This window comes from Aquarana catesbeiana, linkage group LG07, assembly GCF_042186555.1.
Source record: "Aquarana catesbeiana isolate 2022-GZ linkage group LG07, ASM4218655v1, whole genome shotgun sequence".
Classification (NCBI taxonomy): domain Eukaryota; kingdom Metazoa; phylum Chordata; class Amphibia; order Anura; family Ranidae; genus Aquarana; species Aquarana catesbeiana.
Genome location: NC_133330.1, coordinates 304887125 through 304906327, shown reverse-complemented (window position 1 = coordinate 304906327; position 19203 = coordinate 304887125). Strand labels below are relative to the sequence as shown.

Here is a 19203-nt window from a genome sequence, read left to right as displayed (position 1 = left end):
TGGCGTTTTGGGGGTTGCACGTTGCAGCATTTGCCCCTCATTTTTTCACATGGCAAAATGTGCGTTTGTTCTGTGTTTGATGTGCTGTTAATTAATGGCACTGAAAACGCAACTAGATCATTTTAGGTGTATAAAGGTGGTCATACCCTATACAATCTGACTGCACAATCTCCTTTAGATTTAACAAATTTATATAATAGGAGGAAACCCCTATCTGGCCAACCACTCTGTATCCAATCAGGCAGGCCCTTGCATTACATAAATTGATGGCAGATCTAAAAGGAGATTGTACACTCAGATTGTATAGTGTATGGCCATCTTTATACACCTAAAATTACTAGTTGCGCTTTCAGTGCCATTAATTGTTAACGGCACATCAAGCAGAAGCAAACTTCTATTTTGCCATGTGAAAAAACAAGTGGCAAATGCTGCAAAACACACAGTTAAAAAAAAAAAAAACACGTAACCCACAAAATGCCAAAATGTCCCATAAGCCACAATTGAAATCAGCAGGCTGCCCTATATGTGTCACAGAAAAAAAAAAAAAAAAGACAAAACGTTCGCTCCCACTATGTGAGATGTGAATGGGGCCTGAAAGTGAAATTGGTGTGGTAACACAAGAACAATGAGGATCCATTCACATCTGTGCATTACAGAAATGCACTGCACTGCTCTGCAAAAAAACAAAAAAAAACAAAACAAAAATGCACCAAGCTCCAAAAAGTTCTGACGCTTCTTTGGGGCGATTGCTGCATGTAGGGCAGCCCACTCAGGTGGATGCTCCAAACCCCCCCCCCCCACTTAAAAAAATACAAACAACCACGCATGTGGGAATGCGAGTTCCCGCTATGCGGAGACGTGAGTGGGGCTTGATAGCCGAGTGTTTCTGTACACTCCCTCCCAAGGTTGCCAATGGCCAGTAAATTTACTGACAGTTTGTAAAAATCAGTGATTTTTTTTTGCAACTGCCAGTAAATATCAAGGACTGATCATGTCATGCTGTGTTGACTTTAAGTGTAAATCAAGCAAATTACTTTGTTATAAGTATTGTCAGGGTTTCCATATCATGTTTATACTGTTCAAATATTCACTGTGTTATACAAGAAAAAAAAGAGAGGGGCAAGTGGGACTTTAAATGAAGCATGTCAATTGAAAGTATAATAATGAATACATGTGAGTAGGTAAAATGATTGGATTTAATTAATAGTCAAGTCCATGATTTTGATGCATACAGTACCAATAAAGTAGTATAAATACAAACATAATCGCATGAATTGATATAAACGCATATTTAGCAGTAACAATCGAGGAAACTCAGTAGTGTAAACAAATCAATGGACATACATATATGCAATTCATAACAGAAGTACATGAATTAAAATCGCCAATCAAAATCACAAAATCGCATGAAATGAGAAAACTCAATAAAAAATTGATAAATGTCAGGGATATGATTTAGGCTTGATAGGGCATCCTTAGTTTGCGAACCCGACGCGTTTCTTGGCTTCTTGCCAGTCATCAGGGGTGGGATGCATAATTTAACTGAGGAAAACAAAAGAATATCATAAATATTGATACATGTGGAACCTCCGGCCAATAGAGAAAATCGTATCACAAATGTCCAAATTGTCTACTTTGAATAAAAAAGCTACTTACAAAAATAGCCCAAAAGTCAAGAGGGGTCACCAGCAATGGGATCTGTTAGGGTGTGAGATATAACCGTCTCAACCGGGGTTGAGGCAGGGCACCGACCATCCTTCCAAAGTAATTGGAGGGTGGGCCAGGAGAGACCACAGCCGACTGATTCCTGAGCCCTCAGTATGTTGGTCAATGAGTTGTAAATGGGAAAATCTGCAGAAAAAAAAAAAAAAAATATGGTGTGTCAAAGGAAGTAAAACTGGAGTAGAAAGTGTTGGATGAATGAAATGACTGAAAGAAATATGTGCTTGGTGCATATAAAAAAGTAAATGTGTAAAAAATAGGATAATAAGGAGAAATGAAATGGATGCATGAAAGTGCACATGAAAAAGGATAAGTAAAGAAACCCATAGGGAATGTGTGAAGATAGAGGATGTCCTGCACTGGGTAAATAGGTGAGAGGATGGGAATATGTGTACTGTAAGCAGAAAAGAAGATGTAAAAAATATATATTAATTACCCATGTGTTGAATAGTGGCTGCTTAACAGAGCGATCCTTTCCCAGTGAAGCACAGTGAGGGAGTGAACCGTCAGTCTGTCGGTCCCAGCTGATATACTCTGGCCCTGGGCGGGTCCCTGCCAGCGTCATGCATGACGTCATTGGTAGCTGAGAGATGAGAGAGCAATCACAGCTGAGAGTAACTCAGTGGATGTCTACTCATCACAGCTGTAGGCGTCAGATGGAGAAAAAACAAAACCCAGCTCACACCTTGCGGCGTCAATTGATGCCACTTGGGGGGCCATTTTGTGCATGGCGCCGATGCGTTGAGATCGGGCCCCAACCGCCCCGAAATGCATGAGGGGAGGTGGGGAGGGAGCTGAGCGCATCGCAACCCCGGACAAAGAGACTGCAAAATATCAAAACACTCCAGCCCATGTGCTGGATTTAAATCAATAAGTGGATTCCAGGGAATAAAGACCCTGGAGTTGGTACAAAATAGTTCTCAATAGACTCAAGGGAACACATGTAAAAATATGTTATGTAGTCACAGACTGTTACTCTGTTGGAAAATAAGTAACGGAAAAAAATATGGTGTGTCAAAGGACATTTGTGATACGATTTTCTCTATTGGCCGGAGGTTCCACATGTATCAATATTTATGATATTCTTTTGTTTTCCTCAGTTAAATTATGCATCCCACCCCTGATGACTGGCAAGAAGCCAAGAAACGCGTCGGGTTCGCAAACTAAGGATGCCCTATCAAGCCTAAATCATATCCCTGACATTTATCAATTTTTTATTGAGTTTTCTCATTTCATGCGATTTTGTGATTTTGATTGGCGATTTTAATTCATGTACTTCTGTTATGAATTGCATATATGTATGTCCATTGATTTGTTTACACTACTGAGTTTCCTCGATTGTTACTGCTAAATATGCGTTTATATCAATTCATGCGATTATGTTTGTATTTATACTACTTTATTGGTACTGTATGCATCAAAATCATGGACTTGACTATTAATTAAATCCAATCATTTTACCTACTCACATGTATTCATTATTATACTTTCAATTGACATGCTTCATTTAAAGTCCCACTTGCCCCTCTCTTTTTTTTCTTGTATATATGAACCCGGGATGGAAGCATGCCATTGATATTTAGTTCATGCGACTGGTCACTTTCTTTTGTTTATATATTCACTGTGTTAGTTTTCAATAGGAGTTCTGTCATTTCTCAGGTTGCCAGGAAAAAAAAAAAAAAAAAAAAAAAGTGCTCCGTCAGTAAATTTTCCATGTTTTGTCAGTAAAGAAAAGCTGCGGGAGGTTGGCAACCCTGCACCCTCCTATCTACTTGGATGAGGACAAATGAAGTAAGTGACTGTAGATTTAATGGAAATCTTTGATATTTTTTGCAAAAAAAGTACATGAACGCTATATTGGTACATAGGGGAGCAGGAATTTGGGGGGGGGGGGGGGGGTTTAAACAAAAAGGTGAACTTAGCCTTTAAACAGCCATTCAGTGCACTGCTGTTTCTCCATCCCACCTCTCCAAGCCCCTTACGCAGCTGAGAACAGAGGTTATCTACTCACATAACAATAAAATATACACTGTATACAAAAATGTTGTGCCTTTGATTTCTATGGGTTGTAGTACAAGGTAAGGGCTCCCATATAATTCAAGTTACAATGCTAGGGCTTAATGACAGGTTTACGTTAAGCCTCTTCTCTTGTCGTGAACAGAAGCACATGTTCCTGGATCCTAAAACTGGGCAGAATAGGTGACGGACTTCTGTCCTTTGTCCAGTCCGGTCTCATCACGAAGCTCTTCCTGAACAAGGAGATCAGCAGTCCATACATAACAAAAGACACACACCAAAGCTCCAACTACTAGAGACCTGCGGAGGATACACTATATACAGCATCAGCTTAATCTTGTGTTTAGTACATTGTGTACAACAATTCACATCCCTTTATCCTGATGAGGATCAGAGGGCACAGCACCAGTCATTCCACAAATAGCAGCCCTCCAATCTACTTAAATCCACTCGCCTTTGTCCGGTAATCCCTCCATATGGCTCAGCATAACTCCCCGCTCTCAGCTATCCCAGTACACAATCAGACCGTCTGGTTACAGATCATTAATTGTGGGTACATTATTAAAACACAGAAGGGGAAATGTTAGCGATGGATAATGATACCTTTGATAAATATGAAGTCTTGTGGTCGATTTGGATCCACTTCTATGGTGAACAGGAGATAATATCACCTCCTGGTGGGTCAGAGACTTCACCTTCCTAGTCCTCACATAGGACAGTGCAGTAACCCCATAATACTTCCCCAGACCCCTCCCGAAGGTTGACCTCAGTACATCACTTTGGCATATCGCCCTTTTATTTCCCTATCTTAATTAAACTTTGGCCTGTTGCCTTTTCAGTCCCAAAGATTTGTCCAGGGTGCATAAAAAAAAAAAAAAAAAAGTTGGATTTTTTTATTTCAAATAGTTAATTTTTTTTATAAAATGTAATTGAAATTAAATGCTTTTGGGAGTAAAAAAAAACTACGCAATAGTTTTCTATTTAAGTTACATTAATAATTCAGTTTATGCAGCATGCAATGGAGCTTAGTTATGTAGCATGAGTGCCGGTTCATACTACAGCAACTTGGGATCCGACTTATCAGACCTCAAGTTGCTGGACATAAGAAATTCCATTGAAGTGAATGAGAGCCGTCTTAATTGTACACTACTGAAGTTGCTCCGGCAACTTGAAGTCGCACTGTAAGTTGCGCAAAGTCACACTGAAGTCGCCTCCAAATCGCCTTGCAAAGTCGCACTGTAAGTCGGGTTGCCCCTGTGTGAACCGAGCCGGAGGCTGTATATTCTGCAATATTTAAATTTTTGGTATACTCATTCAATGAATCCAAGCTCTGCAAGCCGAGATAACATGCTAAATTAACTTAAACTAACTAAACTAAAAGAAACAAAAGAATTTGATTAGTTCTCCAACTATGTGTGATTAACCTATGAACCTAAAATCGGTTCTGATATCGCTGTTTTACTAACCTGACAGCTTATTATTCTAAATAGGAAACCTTTATTTTGTTTGCAAATAATAAAGATTCTAACTACTAGCAAGCATAAGTCCTTACATTCAAAGAGCACCTGTCATTTCAGATCCATCTTGGGAGCCGTTAGCGGGCATCCACTCACCTGCTGCCGCCATGTCCCTCACCTTGTTGTGTCACTGCCGCATCACCAGTCATCCCATTAAAGTGAATGTGACTGTCGGCGAGTCAATAGCAGGTCAGAGGATGAGCCGCTGCGGGACAGATGACAGGTGCTCTTTAAAAATTATGATATAAATCAAATCCTTTTACTCGTAACTTAAATCAAAATCTACCCTGGATTCACCTTTACCTCGTCTCTCTTTTCTAGGTCTTTAGCTCTTTTCTTTCTCTTCCCGGCCATGTTTGGTCTTTCGCTCCCCTTCTTGCCTCTGGTTTAAGTTTTTTATGATCAGACAAATAAAATTACATACAGTGCCACAACAGTACATAAAAGGATCCATACTAGTACATTATACCTGACCCTCAGTATGTATTTAGCAAATATAATTTGGGTATAATACATGACCACTAAATGCACTCTCCCAATACCTATTGCAGAGCAGCAGTGTACAACAAAACCTGCTAAATACCATTTTTCCTTGTTTGGTCCTTCTTAACCACTTCCCGCCCGTGCTATAGACGAATGACGGCTACAACGCGGGCCTTAATTGCCAGGAGGTCGTCAATAGACGTCCTCCTGTGCATGAGCTGCCTGCGCGCCCCTGGCAGGGCGTTCTCTGTGATCACCGAGTCAATGAGACTGATGATCCGAGACTTGGATGATCACAGAACTGAGTAAGTGGCCGACTCCGGCCCCTTACCACGTGATCAGCTGTCAGCCAATGACAGCTGATCACGTGATGTAAACAGAAGATCGGTAATCTGCTTTTTTTTTTTACTCACGCTGATAGCGTGAGGGAAAAAAAAGCCAATCACCGGATTCTGACAGAGGGACATCGTCCCGAACAGGGAGAGGCACTGCTGCCATGCAGTGCCCTCCAGTGCCACCTACAGGTGCATATCAGTGCTGCCTGCCAGTGCCCACCAGTGACACCTACCAATGCCCACCAGTGACACCTACCAATGCCCACCAGTGACACCTCAGTGCTGCCTTATCAATGCCCATTAGTGACACCTCAGTGCTGCCTTATCAATGTCCATTAGTGACACCTCAGTGCTGCCTTATCAATGTCCATCAGTGCAGCCTATCAATGAAGAAGAAAAATTACCCGTTTTCCAAGTTTATTAACAAACATTGAAACTTTTTTTTTTTCCTTGTTTGGTCCTTCTTAGAGGTACAACTTGCTCACAATGCACGTGACTTATATTTTGCAATGGCCTCGATTCTTGTCCCCTGTGTGTATATATATTATTCAAACAATAAAGATATTTTCACCACTAAAACACAGAAGAGATATTAAAATTGAACTACAACCAAACAGCTAATTCACATACAGGTGAAATCCTGTTCAGTCACTTTTGCAATGTATCCATCCCTACTACATTGTATAACCTGGGGATAAAGTTGAAAAGCATTTTAAAACAGATCTCAAGCCATGGGTGGAGCAGGAGGGGGAAGGATTAGAGCCTCTGGCAGGTTTTTACTGCTATCCAGAGCTCCTCACTTCTTGTCCTACGTTTTTTTTTTTCGTAGAGCATGAGAAAACTAGAACACCTGTCAGGTTTTAGATCTATCCATGTCTTGGTGCCCAAAACTTGTAAAGTCGTGGCCAAACATTTTGAGAATGACACAAGTATTACATTTTCACAAAGTCTGCTGCCTCAGCTTTTATGATGTCAATTTGCATATACTCCAGAATGTTATGAAGAGTGATCAGATGAATTGCAATTAATTGCAAAGTCCTTCTTTGCCATGAAAATGAACCTAATCCCATAAAAAAAAAACGTTTCCACAGCATTTGTGAAGAAGGCTTCAGGGCACCCAGGAAAGTCCAGCAAGCGCCAGGACCGTCTCCTATCGTTGATTCAGCTGTGGGATCGGGGCACCACCAGTGCAGAGCTTGTTCAGGAATGGCAGCAGGCAGGTGCGAGGACATCGGCACACACAGTGAGGAGAAGACTTTTGGAGGATGGTCTGGTGTCAAGAAGAGCAGCAAAGAAGCCACTTCTCTCCAGGAAAAACATCAGGGACCGACTGATATTCTGCAGAAGATACAGGGATTGGATTGGTGAGGACTAGGGTAAAGTCATCTTCTCTGACGAATCCCCTTTTCCGGTTGTTTGGGGCATCTGGAAAACACATTGTCTGGAGAATAAAAAGGTGAGCGCTACCATCGGTCCTGTGTCATGCCAACAGTAAAGCATCCTGAGATCATTCATGTGTGGGGTTCCTTCTCAGCCAAGGGAGTGGGCTCACTTACAATTTGCCTAAGAACATAGCCATGAATAAAGAATGGTACAAAAATATCCTCCGAGAGCAACTTCTCCCAACTATCCAAGAAGAGTTTGGTGACGAACAATGCCTTTTCCAGCATGATGGAGCACCTTGCCATAAGGCAAAAGTGTAAGTGGCTTGGGGAACAGAACATCAACATTTTTGGGTCCATGGCCAGGAAACTCTCCAGACCTTAATCCCATTGAGAACTTGGTCAATCCTCAAGAGGCGGGTGAACAAAAAGTAAATAAGTAAATAAACCAACACAAATTTGGGCAAACTCCAAGCATTGATTAAGTAAGAATGAGCAGCCATCAGTCAGGATGTGGCCCAGAAGTTGATTGACAGCACACCAGGGCGAATTGCAGGAGGTCTTGAAAAGAAGGGTCAACACTGCAAATATTGACTTTTTGCATAAACTTAATGTGATTGTCAATAAAATCCTTTGACACTTATGAAATGCAGGCAGTTATACTTCAGTATACCATGGTAACATCTGACAAAAAGATCTAAAAACACTGAGGCAGCAGACTTTGTGAAATGTAATATTTGTGTCATTCTCAAAACTTTTGGCCATGACTGTATACAAGCCAGTAGGTGGATCACGCCTGCCTTTTTGTTACACAAAGCCACAGGTTTTAATTGTGAAACATTACAAGCCTGGGCATCGTGCGGGCCAGCATCCTAATATCATCGATTGATAACGAGGATATCGGGCAATGCACAGCATCCTTGTTTGATCCCTCACCCCTCTGTCAGCACTGGGGCCACGTTCGTTGCATGGGGTAGAAAAAACGAGCGAGAAGAAATGCCAGAATACTAGTCAGTGCCAGTGTGTGAAAGTATCTGTCTTGTAAGAATAAATCGCCTCTAATTTGGGGTGTCCTATGTGTGTGGATGTTGCTGCATTATGTGCAACAATTCGTTCAAGGTCTTACATTTTAGAATGAGGTGCCTCCAGACCGAGCATAACCATAAAGGGTGCCTTGACTTGAGAGAGGCTGTCATAATGTAATAGTTATATTGCCGATTACAGCACAAAGGATCACTCCGTTAAGTCTTTAAAAACAATGGATTCAGTGACAAAGAAAAAAAAAAAAATCATGTATAGGCAATAACTCTGCAGCTAACCCCTAAATGTTCCAACACTAAAAAAACAAAGGATGCAGTTGGCAGGCTCAAACCATTGTACATCATACTAACCTGTCAAACTTCATCAAGTACCAATCAATGAATGACGTGGCCTACAAGAACGTTGCGAAGCAGACTTGAAACTTTCACAGACCACAAGCTCCTATAAATCAAAGTCTCACCACTATGACAGTCTCATGGATCCAATACACAGTATTTAAATACAACACTAAACAGAGACAAAGCGACTTACTGTTGTGTAAATGAGCAGACGTCAATGACAGGAGCAGTGTGCAATCTCCTCCAGCACCTAACACCCTGCACTAGGAGATAAGGAGCTTACACTGAGCCCAGCCCATGTACAGTCCCCTCCTTATACTAAAGGTCAGCAACAAAAACCCTTCCTAGTCACTGAGGCTTGAATTCTACCAGGATGACGGCTCTTTCCATTCACCTGCAAGCTAACTCGTCCACCTGTTACACGCTGTATATTTCTCTCTTGCTTCCCCAGGCTCCTTGTTTTCTCACCTGCTAAATGCATCATGAGATTGTCATGCTGGATCGTTTATTTTATTGATTGCAATAGGAAAAGACTTATTGGGCTGCAGCAGGAAGAGTACGACTCCACAGCAGTACTGGTCTACTTCCTTTCATTTTTCATGGGCTCCCATTAAAGTTTATGGAGCAAAAAACACAAAAGCACAATCACACTTTAAAAAAAAAAAAAAAAAAGCACCTATACCAAACACACATTATGGGGTTGATTACTTAGGCCCCTTAAGCCTTAAAACTGGGTGAAAAATGCTTTTAAAAAATACAAGAAAAATGCATGCCAATGCAAACGAACAAGTGTGAACCTAGCCTTAGGCCCCTTTCACACGGACTGTACAATCAGGTCCACCTATCTTTTTTTTTTTGGTGGACCTGATGGGACCTTGCTCTCTCCCCTATGGAGCGGTGGATTTTAGCAGACACATGTCCGCTGACTATCCGATTCCATCATGTCCACCAAATCCAGACGGATGGTGGTCCTATTTTCCACAAACACGAATGTAGTGATGTACTATGAGATATTTCAGCTCTTGAGCACCACCCTTTGGGCCCCTTCTGCTAATTTTGTGTTTGGTGAGCATTGATTCCGAACATGAGTGTTTGCACTTTCGACTTGTGTGACGGACTTGTGTACAGACGATACGAAAATCAGACAACAGACCGTTTCCAATCGAAAATTTACTAGTCTACCATCCAACATTTGTTGGCCGAAAGTTGGACAACAATTGTCAAAAGAAGCGTACTAACAGTAAGATTTTAGGACAACAGTCTGTCAACAGACAATCCCCTGCCAACAATCGTACCGTGTGTACGAGACTTTAGAATCACTTGTGCCCTATTTGAAATTTCCCCTGAGCAGGATTCATTATATCGGATCAAAGGGAAAAAAAAAAATAAATAAATAAAAGGATGGCCAACACAGGAAAAAAGTAATCTAATAAAATAAAAGTCTAGTAAAATTAATAAAAAAAAAAATAAAAAAACCTACAAAGAAGCCAGCCTTAAGAATATTTGTTCTTTACTGGCTTGAGTAGGCACCAAAACACAGTACGGTCTCCGAGGATTTTGGGGGCCACATTTTAAGTGCCAAAGGGCAAAATGTGGCCACTGGGCTGCAGGTTGGGCATCAGGGCTCTAAAACATTGTATGTATCCACCAATGTCCTGGACTCATAGAACCCATCCCTGAAAATTAATCTTAGGTGGTACGAAGCTCATCTCTTAAAGCATTGCTTAGACACCTGCAACAAACATACGTATTCACCAATCATAAATCCCTTTACAAATCGTACACTATAAAAAAAATGGAAATGCTAATTCTGGATACAGGAAGCCCTTATATGGACAATGACCCCGCCATCAAGTTGTAGGTAAAGCTGCAGATTGTGACACATTATTTACAGACATCAGCTGTATAAACACCGGGGAATGGAGGAATACAGCTGTCACTCTGGCCAGCAATGCGACTTGTCAAAAGGGCAATGGAATGGTGGGGGGGGGGAGGGGGGCACTACTACAATCAAGTGTTATATATCACAGGACTGGACTGATGACAGGCAAACACCCCAAGACTGATAAAAGGTCAGAGACTGGATCTTGCAGTATCAGCATTACTACAATTTGTAAAAGTGAAGGTATCGCCTTTTTTCACCCTGCAGTGAAGAACCGCAAACCTCTACTCTAATGCCCCGTACACACAATCGAATTTTCCGACAAAACAGTGGATTTTTTTTCCGACGGATGTTGGCGCAAACTTGTCTTGCATACACACGGTCACACAAATGTTGTCGGAAATTCCGACCGCCAAGAACGCGGTGACGTACAACGAGCCAAGAAAAATGAAGTTCAATAGCCAGTGCGGCTCTTCTGCTTGATTCAGAGCATGCGTGGAACTTTTGTGCGTCGGAAATGTGTACACACGATCGGAATTTCCGACAACAAAAATTTGAGAACCTGCTCTCAAACATTTGTTGGCGGAAATTCCGACAACAAATGTTCTATGGAGCCTACACACGGTCGGACTTTCCGACAACCAGCTCACAGCCAACATTTGTTGTCGGAAAATCAGATCGTGTGTACGCAGCATTAGAGTGCTCCTAACACTACTGATCCCTCAATCCACACAGAAAGACTTTCCTAATGTAAAAAACGAATGAAAATGATATATGTTGCAGTTTAACATTCATCTGTCTTTGATGCTTATCATTCTCACCTGTTGATCGTACAAAGCATCGCACTTCCTTAGAGTAGAACTATAGGCAAAACATTTTTTTCCCCATTTTTGATAGAGTTAGGCCTCATGTACACTGCTGTTGGTAAACGGACGTTTAGGATCAGTTGGGCATTTTTTTCAGCTGCCCCTGAACTCTCCTCTATGTTATCTTATCAGTACATGTACACAGGGGCGTTAAGGCTGGATTCACACCTATGCAGTTTGTGTTTTTGCATTTTGCAGATCTGCACTACAGAACGTGTTCCATGGAAAAACCATGTTGAATGGACTGTAGAGCAAAGCTGCAAAATGCAAAAACACTAAAACTGCATAGGTGTGAATCAAGCCTTTTAGTCATAAGGGAGGGTTATAACCCACATCAGATTTTCATTCGTCATCTGTGTCCCATTGTGCAGATTTCCCTTCACTTCCTGTCCCATAGCCAAAACAGGAAGTGAGAGGAAATCCCTACAAATTACGGGAATCCCTTGGGGACCGCATTGGAAGATTTCTTCTATTACTTTTCTGGGGACAACCCAAAATTTGGGATTTTCTTTTACTTTGAATGATAATGGTACACAGGACAATAGAGGCGTTAAATCTCCTTAGCTGGGACACACACAGCAATAAAAACCTGACAGATGTTCTAACCCCCCTCCACTATCTAAAACTAAAAAAATGTTTTGCTGTTAGTTATACTTTAGGCTGGGTTCACACCATTGCGAATTGGATGTGGTTATCTGCATCCAATTTGCAATAGCAGAAGATTTTGACTGGCTCTCTATGGAGCCAGTTCACATATCTCCGCTGCGGCTTTGGTGCAAATTTGCACAGGAGCCTTGTGCGTCTTTTGGTCCATTTCAGCACAAAATTCGGGACCTAAAACGGTGAACCAGGACGCTCCGGACCCCTGCTGGGAGCCGCATCGGTATTAGGTGTGAACCCAGCCTTAAAGGGCAAGTTCACCTGTACAGAAAAATCTGTAACATGAACTTACACTGGACCCCCCTCAGCTTAATCTCCTAAACGTACTCCATAAAAGTATGTATAGGAGGTATTCTAATTGGTTGGTGCCGTCCCATGGGTGGTGGCAACCAATCAGATCTATCAGCACTGAAGAGGAGAGAAAGGTGTGGGGATTTAAAATCTTCGGACCGGTAAAGCAGCTATACGATGTGTCAGTATGGGAGCTCACCGGCCTCGGGTACAGCAGGACCGGTTGTGATGGGGAGGGGGGGTCCAGTGGAAGTAGTTCACCTTACAGATTTTCTGTAAATGTGAACTTGCACCTTAAGGCCCTATACACACTATTAGATTTTCTGTAGATTTTTGTCTTCAGATTTACCAAAACCATGTAGTACAAGGGCCTGCCTGATTGCATACAAATTGAAACTCTTAAGGTTTGACCTCATATTATATGGTTTTGGTAAATCCTGAAGACAAAAATCTGCAGAAAATCTAATCGTGTGTATGGGGCCTAAGGCTGGGTTCACCCCTATGTGAATTGGATGTGGGTTTCCCCGTATCCAATTCACATAACAGGAGTGTGTGCCCAACTCTCAATGGAGCCGGTTCACACAGCTCCGGGGCAGTCGCGATGCACATATGGAAAGGGTTCTGTGTGTCTTTGGCTCCATTTCAGGCCTGAAATCCAGCAAAAATCCAGACCCCATTCGCCCCTTAAACAGAGAACAGGGACACACCTGCTATGACTCCGCAGATAGTGTGAACACAGCCTGAGATCCGTGGTCACATTGTGAGTTACATCTATTGTGCCCACTCAATATAAAACCCTGCAAGCAAATGTGATCATGTGATGAATCAGCTGCAACTAGAGCTGTGCATCCAGACAAATAGGCCCTTGCAGTACTTAGCTGCAGGTAAGTGAAGTTCAGTGTAGGAAAATATATAAAGTAATACACCTGAGAGCCAATAATATGAATACTGATTAAATGCTAGGGGGGAGAAAATCTGGGGGAATTGTGGATGGATCAGGATCTGGGGGTGCTAGTAGATGACAGACTCAGTAATAGCATACAATGCCAAGCTGCAGCAAGCGAGGCCAGCAGAATATTAGTGTGCTAAACAGTAGAGAGAGAGCCAGCAACACTGAGATCCTTGAAGTGTAGTTTATTGCTACATCAGAGTGACAATAAAACAATAAGGCTGACGCGTTTCGGCAGAAGCCTTAGTCATAGCAGAATATTAGCGTGCATCAGGCCTCTTGCACACGATACTCCTGTTCGAGCATCTACTTTTTTCAAAAGTTTTTTTTTTCTATTTGTATGTATTTTCGCGTAATTTTCCTGCACAAACTAAATCTCGCGTTTTTGTTCTGCACAGTATGTAAATGGGAATTTGCGCACATTTGTGCACAATTGCACCATTTGCGCATATGGAGGTGTAAAATTACTGATCAAAAAAATGCAGATTTTTCAAAAAATACACAGTGCTTGTTTACGCACCTGTGTGCATACGTACATTACAATTAATGCGCTGTATTTTTAAGAGGTCTTAAAAAGGTTCTCTACTCCAGAGAGAAAAAAAAAAAAAAAACTATAATTCCAACACTTTCCACAACTCTGGTTCGGCCGCATCTTAAAGTGGAGTTCCTCCCAAAAAGTGGAACTTTGGCTCATTTGTCTTCTCTCCCCCTCCGGTGCCACAATTGGCACCGGAGGGGGGGGGAGTGGGGACAGGTATCCTGTTCCCACTTCTGGGACTTCTGCGGCCCGTGACATCACCGCGGGGATCCCTCCTCCTTCTCTCCGTCGCCGGGCCAGTAGGAGAGAGGAGCGGGGCCTCGTGCATGCGCAGTAGGATTTCCGGCGTGAAGCTGTAAAGCTACACTGCCAGGTTCCCTTACCAGCAATGGCGGCGGCAGCACCCGATAGATGATGGAAACATGAGCTGCGGTGCCGACATCGCTGGACTCCAGGACAGGTAAGTGTCCTATTATTAAAAGCCAGAAACTGCAGTATGTGTAGCTGCTGGCTTTTAATTTTTTTTTTTTTTTGGGGGGGGGGGGGGGGGGCGGAACACAGCTGTAAAGTGATTGTAAATGATCACCTTCTAAAACAACCCATTCAGTTTAAAATAGAAATGAAAGGCGGCAGAACATTTTTGTATAGATATTAAAATAAAAAAAATCTAAACACCTTTTTCCATTTTTTATAAGTGATCACATTCCCTCTGTTCTCAGCTGCATAAGAGATGGGGGAGGAGAAGCAACAACACACTGACCTTCCCAGTAAATAGCTGTGCAGCGGGGGGGGGGGCATGTCAGGACAAGTTTGATCTTTGGAGGAGAGCAGGCTCAGTTCCCAGCATGGCTAGAGAACTGACCACTATGTGTTCTCCTGCTCAGTGTGGTCAGGTTTTAATAGGAAAGCAGAGGGACTGGAAGGAACACCAAAGATTTCTCAGAAAGGAAGCAATACAAAGAACAGGATACTTTCTCATACAAGTACATGGTACAGCAGGCACAGATCAGGAATATAAAGTGCTGGGGTAACAAATGCTTTAAGTATTCTGTTCAGTTGTGGTCTCCAGTCCTCAGGAATGATGTGCTGGAACTGGAGAAAATCCAGAAAAGAGCAACACAGCTAATAAGAGGACTGGAGGGCCTCAGTCATGAGGAACGACTACAAACATGAAAGGTATTCTCCCTGGAGAAGAGACATTAATGTAAAGATCTGATAGTGATATACTGTACAAATCCTTGATTGGGGACTCTAACATTGGGGGGAAATGATTTAACTGAAGACGTGGCCATACAATGAAGGTAGATGGAAAGTGGTTCAATCTTAAACTGCATAGGGTTTTCTTTACTGTAAGAGCAGTAAGGAGTTGAAACTCCCTTCCACAGTTGGTGGTGTCGGCGCGGAGTGTAGATCAATTCAAAGAAACTTTTGGATGTGCTTCTTAAGCCTTGTACACACGGGCCACAAATTGGAGGAAATCGGTGAGTTTGGGAAGAAGCAGCCGACTTTCAGCCCGTGTGTACGCCATCTGTCCTGCAGAATCCGGTCTCACAACAGACTTCTGTCTAACGGGCATTGTGGAAAACCAGCATCCGACCAGCACTGGCAGCCAATGGCAGCGGGGACTTGTAGTTTATTCATTTACAGATCTCTGTAAAACGAATGATGTGGCTGTGTGGGAGGAGTAGCGTCTGCAGGGGAGGGGAACCCCCACCTGATGTCACGAGGGGGATAGCAACCCCCACCTACTGTCAGGGGGCGGGGTGAAGCAGTGGCTGTGGGGGGAGAAGGACCCCAGCTGCTGTTACGAGAGGAGGGGGGGGGAGCAGTGGCTGCAGGGAAGAGGGACCCCTACCTGCTGTCATGAGGGGGGGTGGGGGTGCATCAAAGCAGTTGCAGGGGATAGCAACCCTCACCTCCTGTCATGGGGGGGGGGGGGTAAAGCAGTGGCTGCAGGGAAAAGAGACCCCCCCACCTGCTGTCATGGGGGGGGGGGGGTGAAGCACAGTAGCTGCAGTGTATAGCATCCCCCAGCTGCTGTTATGGGTGGGAAGAGTTGGCGAAGCAGTGGCTGCAGGGGAGAGGAGTCCCCGGCTGTCAGGGTGGGGTGACTTCGGGTGGAGTTACCCCAAAGCCAATAACAGGCAGCAAAAGCCACATGTATGCAGCAGACACATATATGTGCAACTACAGGGTGGGGAACGCCTCCGCTGTCTGTGATTGGCTGAGGGCTTTGACAGCTTCCTAATGGGATTGCTTAGGCGGGGTCTGACTCCTCTTCCCTAGTTGTCACCAGAACAGGAGGTGAAGGGAAATCTATCAATGGGGGACACCTGTCCAAGAAGAGAACTGCCCTCACTTTGGGGGATTTCTTCTGACTTCCTGTTGTGTCTTTGGGACAGGAAATGAAGGGGAATGTCCTCAATGGGGCACAAATAAAGCTGGCAGGGATTGAACCCTCATGGAGTTCTGCAGACAGACATGACAGACATGACAGATGTGAACACAGAGCCCACAGCAGGGAATGTTCTGGAAGTCAGGCAGGGCGGACATGTTCTCAGCCTCTCCATAATCTGCAGATTAGTCCCCACACCCAGCCAAGCTGAGACCTGTAGTTCCTCAGTGCACCCCATCCCCCATAGAAGCCGGTACCTGTGTTCCCGCTCTCCCCCGGGCTGTGAAGATTACGGGCGGCCCGGGGCTGCTCGGCCTCCGGCGGTTTATAGTCTTGGGCCACTAAACTGCCGGCCCGAAGGCCTGAGCGGTAACTAGGCAACGGGAGAGCGGAGGGGCGGAGATAGAGGCCGTCACCAGGCAACCAGGGAGCGGAGGGGCGGAGAAACTAGCACCTGTTCCTTGGCGCGGAGAACGCCGGGAATTGTAGACGGCGAGTACCTGCTGTATGGCCCCGCCCACGTGTTCTGATGTGTGTCCATTACCAGAGCGGAGGAGGGGCGGGGCTGAGTGTCAGCGGTGTCTGTCATGTATGGAGCGGAGGGATGCGGGACATTGCTGGTCGAGGGAGGAGGGGCGCGATTCCCGATAATGGGGTGCTAATCCCTCCACTGACACCAATGAAGGATAACGAGTCCTCCCCCCCAGTGGAATTATTAATGAGGCGCTATTTTTCCCAAAGACACCAATCATGGGGCACTATCCCCCAACACACCAATCATATGATGTCATTGTTCCCACTGACATCAATCATAGGCAATTATCTTCCCCCTGACAATAATGTTGGAGCAGTATTACTTGTATACTGATGGTGGGGCACTCTTCACCCCAATAACACCAATAATGGGGCAACCTTCCTCCCGATAATACCAATGATTGGACACTATTCCTCCCAATGACTGGACACTATTCCTCCAAGTGACACCAATGATTGGACACTATTCCTCCCAGTGACACCAATGATTGGACACTATTCCTCCCAGTGACACCAATGATTGGACACGATTCCTCCCAGTGACACCAATGATTGGACACTATTCCTCCCAGTGACACCAATGATTGGACACTATTCCTCCCAGTGACACCAATGATTGGACACTATTCCTCCCAGTGACACTAATGATTGGACACGATTCCTCAAAGTAACACCAATGATTGGACACTATTCCTCCCAGTGACACTAATGATTGGACACTATTCCTCCCAGTGACACCAATGATTGGACACTATTCCTCCCAGTGACACCAATGATTGGACACGATTCCTCCAAGTGACACCAATGATTGGATACTATTCCTCCAAATGACATCAATGATTGGACACTATTCTTTCAAGTGACACCAATGATTGGACACTATTCCTCCCAGTGACACTAATGATTGGACACTATTCCTCCCAGTGACACCAATGATTGGACACTATTCCTCCCAGTGACACCAATGATTGGACACTATTCCTCCAAGTGACACCAATGATTGGATACTATTCCTCCAAATGACATCAATGATTGGACACTATTCCTCCAAGTGACACCAATGATTGGACACTATTCCTCTAAGTGACATCAAAGATTGGACACCACTCCTCCAAGTGACACCAATGATTGGACACTGTTCCTCCCACTAAAACCAATGATTGGACACTATTCCTCCAAGTGACACCAATGATTGGATACTATTCCTCCAAATGACATCAATGATTGGACACTATTCCTCCAAGTGACACCAATGATTGGACACTATTCCTCTAAGTGACATCAAAGATTGGACACCACTCCTCCAAGTGACACCAATGATTGGACACTGTTCCTCTAAGTGACATCAAAGATTGGACACCACTCCTCCAAGTGACACCAATGATTGGACACTATTCCTCTAAGTGACATCAAAGATTGGACACCACTCCTCCCAGTGACACCAATGATTGGACACTATTCCTCTAAGTGACATCAAAGATTGGACACCACTCCTCCAAGTGACACCAATGATTGGACACTGTTCCTCCCACTAACACCAATGATTGGACACTATTCCTCCCAGTGAAACAAATGACAAAGCACTATTCCTCCCAGTGACACCAATGATAGGGGACCATTCCTCCCAAGGACACAGATAATGGAGCACTATTTCTCCCACTGACACCATTGATAGGGCTCTATTCCTCCCAGTGTCACCAGTGGTTGGACACCAATGATAGGGGACTCATCTGTTCCTCATATAATTGCCTTGATCATTTGTAAATGTAGCAGTGCACAGAAAGCTCCAGTGGGTATAAATGATCATTCATCAGGGATGTTTTCATTCATTATGGTCCACTTGTATTGGGGACACACCCTTTGCTGAATTCTGGGTCATGTTCACACTGCTCCGACATGAAAGTTGCATGACTTCCAGTCCGACTTTGTCCTGCGACATCGATCCGACTTTAATGAAGAGGATCCAACTTGAGATGAGTTCCGCATTGGGTCTGGTAATGGATTTCTAGGCCAAATTTTAAAAAAATTTAAAAAACGGTGTGAGGTCCCCTCCCCCCAAATCCATACCAGACCCTTATCTGAGCATGCAGCTCAGCAGGCCAGGTAAGGGAGAGACGAGCAAGCACCCCCCCTCCTGAACCATACCAGGCCACATGCCCTCAACATGGGGGGGTGGGGGTGCTTTTTGGGCGGAGGGGCATTGCCACTTCAATAACGGGAACTTTCATCCCCTTCCTGCTCAGGCCAGTTTTCA

At 43.9% G+C, this 19203-nt stretch overlaps 1 protein-coding gene across 3 annotated transcripts in view; it reads right to left on the bottom strand.

Moving 5' to 3' along the window:
• SSX2IP (SSX family member 2 interacting protein) overlaps positions 1–16837 on the bottom strand; it is a 69962-nt gene extending 53125 nt beyond the window's left edge. Inside the window, exon 1 of one of the 3 annotated variants that reach the window (XM_073593632.1) lies at positions 16673–16837. The gene's annotated coding sequence lies outside the window, so the exon portion shown is untranslated. Of the gene's footprint in view, positions 1–9027; positions 9126–16672 lie in introns of those variants that run through there. The other 2 variants (XM_073593630.1, XM_073593631.1) reach the window with 2 other exon arrangements.
• Positions 16838–19203: the final 2366 nt, after the last annotated feature.